This window comes from Aulostomus chinensis, chromosome 19 (assembly GCF_037954235.1).
Source record: "Aulostomus chinensis isolate RoL2024-O1b breed Wild chromosome 19, RoL_Achi_v1.0, whole genome shotgun sequence".
In the NCBI taxonomy this organism is placed as follows: domain Eukaryota; kingdom Metazoa; phylum Chordata; class Actinopteri; order Syngnathiformes; family Aulostomidae; genus Aulostomus; species Aulostomus chinensis.
The window spans coordinates 367,501-375,000 of NC_141338.1; positions in this window are offsets into that span (position 1 = coordinate 367,501).

Consider the following 7,500-nt stretch of genomic DNA (forward strand, 5'->3'; position numbering starts at 1 on the left):
GTATTTTTGAGTGTGTATATGTATGTTTGAGTGTGTATATGTATGTGTGAGTGTGTTAATATATTTTTGAGTGTGTATATGTATGTGTGAGTGTGTATATGTATGTGTGAGTGTGAATATGTATGTGAGAGTGTGTATATGTATTTCTGAGTGTGTATATGTATGTGTGAGTGTGTATATGTATTTTTGAGTGTGTATATGTATGTGTAAGTTTGTATATGTATGTGTGAGTGTATCTGAGTGTATATGTATGTGTGAGTGTGTATATGTATGTGTGAGTGTATATGAGTGTATATGTATGTGTGTGTATATGTATGTATGAGTGTGTATATGTATGTGTGTATATGTAAGTGTAAGTGTATAGGTGTATGTGTGTGTATGTATGTGTGAGTGTGTATATGTATGTGTGAGTGTGAATATGTATTTTTGAGTGTGTATATGTATTTTTGAGTGTGTATATGTATGTGTGAGTGTGTATATGTATTTCTGAGTGTGTATATGTATGTGTGAGTGTGTATATGTATTTTTGAGTGTGTATATGTATGTGTAAGTTTGTATATGTATGTGTGAGTGTGTATATGTATTTCTGAGTGTGTATATGTATGTGTGAGTGTGTATATGTATTTTTGAGTGTGTATATGTATGTGTAAGTTTGTATATGTATGTGTAAGTGTATCTGAGTGTATATGTATGTGTGAGTGTGTATATGTATGTGTGAGTGTATATGAGTGTATATGTATGTGTGTGTATATGTATGTATGAGTGTGTATATGTATGTGTGTATATGTAAGTGTAAGTGTATAGGTGTATGTGTGTGTATGTATGTGTGAGTGTGTATATGTATGTGTGAGTGTGAATATGTATTTTTGAGTGTGTATATGTATTTTTGAGTGTGTATATGTATGTTTGAGTGTGTATATGTATGTTTGAGTGTGTATATGTATGTGTGCGTGTGTATATGTATTTTTGAGTGTGTATATGTATGTGTGTATATGTAAGTGTAAGTGTATAGGTGTATGTGTGTGTATGTCTGTGTGAGTGTGTATATGTATGTGTGAGTGTGTATATGTATGTGTGAATGTGTATATGTATGTGTGTATATGTATGTGTGAGTGTGTATATGTATGTATGAGTGTGTATATGTATGTGTGTATATGTAAGTGTAAATGTATAGGTATATGTGTATATGTATGTGTGAGTGTGTATATGTATGTGTGAGTGTATCTGAGTGTATATGTATGTGTGAGTGTGTATATATATTTGTGTATATGTATGTGTGATTGTGTATATGTATGTGTGAGTGTGTATATGTATGTGTGAGTGCGCATATGTATTTTTGAGTGTGTATATGTATTTTTGAGTGTGTATATGTATGTTTGAGTGTGTATATGTATGTGTGAGTGTGTTAATGTATTTTTGAGTGTGTATATGTATGTGTGAGTGTGTATATGTATGTGTGAGTGTGAATATGTATGTGTGAGTGTGTATATGTATTTGTGTATATGTATGTGTGAGTGTGTATATGTATGTGTGAGTGTGTATATGTATGTGTGAGTGCGCATATGTATTTTTGAGTGTGTATATGTATGTTTGAGTGTGTATATGTATGTGTGAGTATGTATATTTATGTGTGAGTGTGTATATGTATGTGTGTGTACATGTACGTGTGTATATGTATGTGTGAGTGTGTATATGTATGTGTGAGTGTGTATATGTATGCGTGAGTATGTATATGTATGTGTGAGTGTGTATATGTATTTGTGTATATGTATGTGTGTATATGTATGTGTGAGTGTGTATATGTATGTGTGAGTGTGTATATGTATGTGTGAGTATGTATATGTATTTGTGTATATGTATGTGTGTATATGTATGTGTGAGTCTGTATATGTATGCGTGAGTATGTATATGTATGTGTGTGTATAAATGTACTTGTGTGTGCATATGTGTGGATATGTATGTGTGAGTGTGTACATGTATGTGAGTGTTTATATGTATGTATATGTATTTGTGAGTGTATATATGTATGTGTGAGTGTGTATATGTATGTGTGAGTGTGTATATGTATGTTTGAGTGTGTATATGTATGTGTGAGTATGTATTTGTATGTGTGAGTATGTATATGTATGTGTGTATATGTATGTGTGAGTATGTATATGTATTAGTGAGTATGTATATGTATGTGTGTATATGTAAGTGTGTAAATGTATGTGTGAGGGTATATATGTATGTGTGAGTGTGTATATGTATGAGTGAGTATGTATATGTATGTGTGAGTATGTATGTGTGTGTATGTATATGTATGTGTGAGTGTGTATATGTATGTGTGAGTGTGTATATGTATGTGTGAGTATGTATATTTATGTGTGAGTGTGTATATGTATGTGTGTGTACATGTACGTGTGTATATGTATGTGTGAGTGTGTATATGTATCTGTGAGTCTGTATATGTATGCGTGAGTATGTATATGTATGTGTGAGTGTGTATATGTATTTGTGTATATGTATGTGTGTATATGTATGTGTCAGTGTGTATATGTATGTGTGAGTGTGTATATGTATGTGTGAGTATGTATATGTATTTGTGTATATGTATGTGTGTATATGTATGTGTGAGTCTGTATATGTATGCGTGAGTATGTATATGTATGTGTGTGTATAAATGTACTTGTGTGTGCATATGTGTGGATATGTATGTGTGAGTGTGTACATGTATGTGTGGATATGTATGTGTGAGTGTGTATAAGTATGTGTGAGTATGTATATGTTTGTGTGAGAGTGTATATGTATGTGTGTATATGTATGTGTGTGTTTGTATGTGTGAGTGTGAATTTGTATGTGTGAATGTGAATTTGTATGTGTGAATGTGTATTTGTATGTGTGTATATGTATGTTTGTGAATGTGTGTATATGTATGTCTTTATGTATGTGTGTGCATGTATGTGTGTGAATGTGTGTGTGTATGTTGGGGGGGCACTGGCCCCATCACCCGAGTCTTTTATTGTGAATTTTATTAGCACTAGCAGTGCAAAAATAACCTGTTAGCAGGTATCATAGTGCAGCAATAATAACCTCGTCAATCATATTTTAAAAGTCACGTCAAGGCGGGCGCAGTAATTCATCTCTATGCAAATACGCGGGTGTCGGCCATTAGTGTGTCGCTACAGAGGTTTTATTAAAACGCGTCCCTCCTCACTCTCGTCTACTCAGGACCAATAAATGACGCGGCCTGCCGCCCAAGAATTATGGGGGCTATTAGGCTAACATATGGCCAGCGAGCACTCGCAGGATAAAAACCAACAGATAAAGTGGCAGGGTCGCGGCGGGGCAAACACTTAGGAGATGACGGAGCGAGTCTAGCTGTGATGCAATGCCACCACACAACTCCTGATCATACCAACAATCTGTTACCCCTCTTTGGCTCCGACCCAGTTCCTCCCCCTGAGTGGACCTCTAAGGACCTCTTGACTCTGGGGAGGGGTTTGGCTCTGGCCAACCTCCTTCAGCCTCCTCACGGTTCCGTTTGCCTGGGGGACCTCAAGGTTCTTGTTGCTGTCCTGAACATCTGCTGCCTTCTGGTAGTTCAGCCTGTTGGTTCTAATCAGCTTCCCCGCTTCGGTACTCATTCCTGCCTTCAGCTGGATCTCATCATTTAGAGGAGACTGGTGGTGCATCCACTTCAGAACCGGGTCAGTGGCCAGTCTTTGTGGTGATCTGGTTGAGGGGTTCAGGTCTGTGGAGAGCAGCAGGGACGGTGCATCACCGTGGTATGTAACACCAGAGGGTCACCTGTACAGCTTTGAGTGGTTCTCCAGATCTGCGTTGAGTTCTTGAAGGTTCTTAGGTTCTGTTGATGTTTGACATTTCCCTGCTCTCCAGTTTGAGTGTCGCTGAGTCGGAGGCTGTAGTCCATCCAGGTGGTGCCCAGGTGGGTCCGCCTGGTCTTGGTTAGTAACGCACAGGTCCATGGTCCTGTTCATCTTAGCCGCTCAGTGCCTGACAGGAGCTTCACATGGTGGGGCGGCAGGTCACCGCTGGCAGCTGGATGGTTGCAGCCTTCGTTATCAATGGAGGTGATGAGGTCACTACGTTCACACACACACACACACACACACACACACACACACACACACACACACACACACACACACACACACACACACACACACACACTCAAAACCCTCACACACAAACACACACACACTCACACATACATACACAAACACACACTCACGCATACATACACAAACACACACACTCAAAACCCACACACACAAACACACACACACACACACACTCACACATACATACACAAACACACATACACTCAAAACCCACACACACAAACACACACATACACACTCACACACATACACACACACTGACACACACACACACGAATTCCAGAACAATCCAGGATTTCATTTTGCCATTGTAAGGAAATTGACAACAGTTACCATGTTAATGCAGTGTGACCTTCAGGGAGGATGACCTCTGACCTTTGACCTGCTGGAGTGTGTGGTCGTGGACAAAGGAAGAGGAGGCCCCCCCATGCACTTGAGCTCCTGCTGCATCATGTGACTGGACAGGCGTCCCAGCGTGCCGATCAATAGATTTCAGAAGTAGGTCAGAGGAACAATTTGGATATTTGTGAACGAGTTGAGACTCGTCACCACCGCTAAGAACACAGAACCTGCTCTCACATAGAACCTGCTCTCACATAGAACCTGTTCTCACATAGAACCTGTTCTCACATAGAACCTGCTCTCACATAGAACCTGCTCTCACATAGAACCTGTTCTCACATAGAACCTGCTCTCACATAGAACCTGCTCTCACATAGAACCTGTTCTCACATAGAACCTGCTCTCACATAGAACCTGTTCTCACATAGAACCTGCTCTCACATAGAACCTGTTCTCACATAGAACCTGCTCTCACATAGAACCTGCTCTCACATAGAACCTGTTCTCACATAGAACCTGCTCTCACATAGAACCTGTTCTCACAGGGACCTGCTCTCACAGGGACCTGCTCTCACAGGAACCTGCTCTCACATAGAACCTGCTCTAACATAGAACCTGCTCTCACATAGAACCTGCTCTCACATAGAACCTGTTCTCACATAGAACCTGCTCTCACATAGAACCTGTTCTCACAGGGACCTGCTCTCACAGGGACCTGCTCTCACAGGAACCTGCTCTCACATAGAACCTGCTCTAACATAGAACCTGTTCTCACATAGAACCTGTTCTCACAGGGACCTGCTCTCACCCTGGGCTCACATGGTATCTTCCATCAGTATACTTGTGGTGTCCTGCATGGTGGCATCAGCAATTTTTGAATGATTCTAAATGATTCACATACCAGGAAACTGAAACCAGTATGACCATGTCCCCAGGTGTCTCCAGGTGTCCTCAGGTTCCCTCAGGTATCTCCAGGTCTGTCCAGGTGTCTTCAGGGGTCTTCAGGGGCCTTCAGGTTCCCTCAGGTATCTCCAGGTGCCTTCAGGGGCCTTCAGGGGTCTTCACGTATCTCCTGGTGTTTTCAGGCAGTTTCCATCTAGACGGGTAATTAATGATATAAGTAACTAGTAGTTCATTTGTCCGTCAGTAGATGGCGGTGTAGGCAGGCTTCCCATGGTTACATAAGATACAGAAGAAGAAGATCCCCACCCCCACCCCACCCCCGGCAGGGTTAGCACGCCACTGGGTTCAGGTCTTCCCATGCTGGTCTATGAGTCCAGATCAAGGAAGCAACCTTATGGAGTTGATGGCTCTGGGGAAAGTTGGAGGAAGCCACAGAGCTGAAGGGGGCGGAGCCTGGCGGTCTTCTCAAGGACCAGAATGTCTGGTTTCATGAGCAGGATGACACTATGCTGCCCACACACACACACACACACACACACACACACACACACTGCACAAGCACACACACACACCACACAAACACACTCACACACGCACACACCACACAAACACACACAGCATATGCACACACACAGCACACAAACACACACACACCGCATAAGCACACACACACCACACAAACACACACACACCGCATATGCACACACACACCACTAAAACACACACACACCGCATAAGCACACACACACACCACACAAACACACACACACACAAACACACACACACACCACACAAACACACACAAACACACACACTGCACAAACACAGATGCAGTAACAGTACTGCATCAGGGTTTATTGCTGCTGACTCAGGTATTAAAGTACATGAGAAGGTAATGCAGTAATAATACTGCATCAGGGTTTACTGCTGCTGACTCAGGTATTAAAGTACATGAGAAGGTAACGCAGTAATAATACTGCATCAGGGTTTGTCATGCTCATGTTTATTTGATTTCATTTGTGGAGGTTTGTCTTGATGATGTCATCATGATGGAAGCCAATCATAACTGAATGCCTTTAGTGACTCGGTTCTCCGTTCTCACTGCTCGTTCGTTCCCTTCAGTGCTGAACGACCATCAACAGTGACATCAAAGACAATTTTCTGAATTGACTTCAAAGGAAGCTCCGTTTCCAGGGGAACAGAGACCAAGCGAGCAGTGGGATCAGTGGCCATGAGCTCAAATGGGATCTCTTGTTGTGATCAGTTCTGATCACGTCTCACTACCACAGGAGGACCCTGTTATCGATCTGATCATCAGCACCAGAGTCCACAGCCACTTGGACACAGGACACAGGTCCGTGCTGGCTGGGGTGGACAGACGCCGCCCTACTGCGTGATGGTTGCTTGGCGGGCCACGTTCACGCCACTGTGAGACTAATTTATAAAAACTGGTATTTTTCCACTTGATAGGATTACAGAGGGCCCCTGTGGGGGCCCTGAGTGGGCCCAGCGTGAAGCAGTGAGGGAGGGGGGACGATGGAGAGAATGTCTGTGACCTCACAGGCTCTCAGCCAATGACCAGACAGAGTATCGCCCTCAGCCTGGATTGAACTTCCTGAACAACTTGAAACGACGAACGTATCAGCTTCCCTCCAGATGGAGCGACTTCCATCATCACGAACCAAAGATCAACACATGACTCCAACACATCTGTGAATAATTAGTAATGTAGTGTACTTTGAAAAATACTTGTTTTTTATACTTTGATCATTTATTGTCTATTTTAGACCAAATTCTTGCCAATTTTTCTTTTCTAAAAAAAAATCAGTTTCTCTTGAAAATTTCCAAAAGTGACAGCTGTGATGAAAAAGCACCAAACAAGCGACAACAGAAAGGAAGATTTTTAACTTTAAGATTCGACATTGAGGATCAATCACATCGATCGGTTAGGGAGATACAGTTTCTGTACTGATGACATCATGATGATGATGTGATGGTGGAAGTCCTGATAAAAGATTGAGAGAACCACAACAGCGTTCTCCAGCAGAACACACACACACACACACACAGACACACACACACACAGACACACACACACACACACACACACACATAAAGACACAGACACACA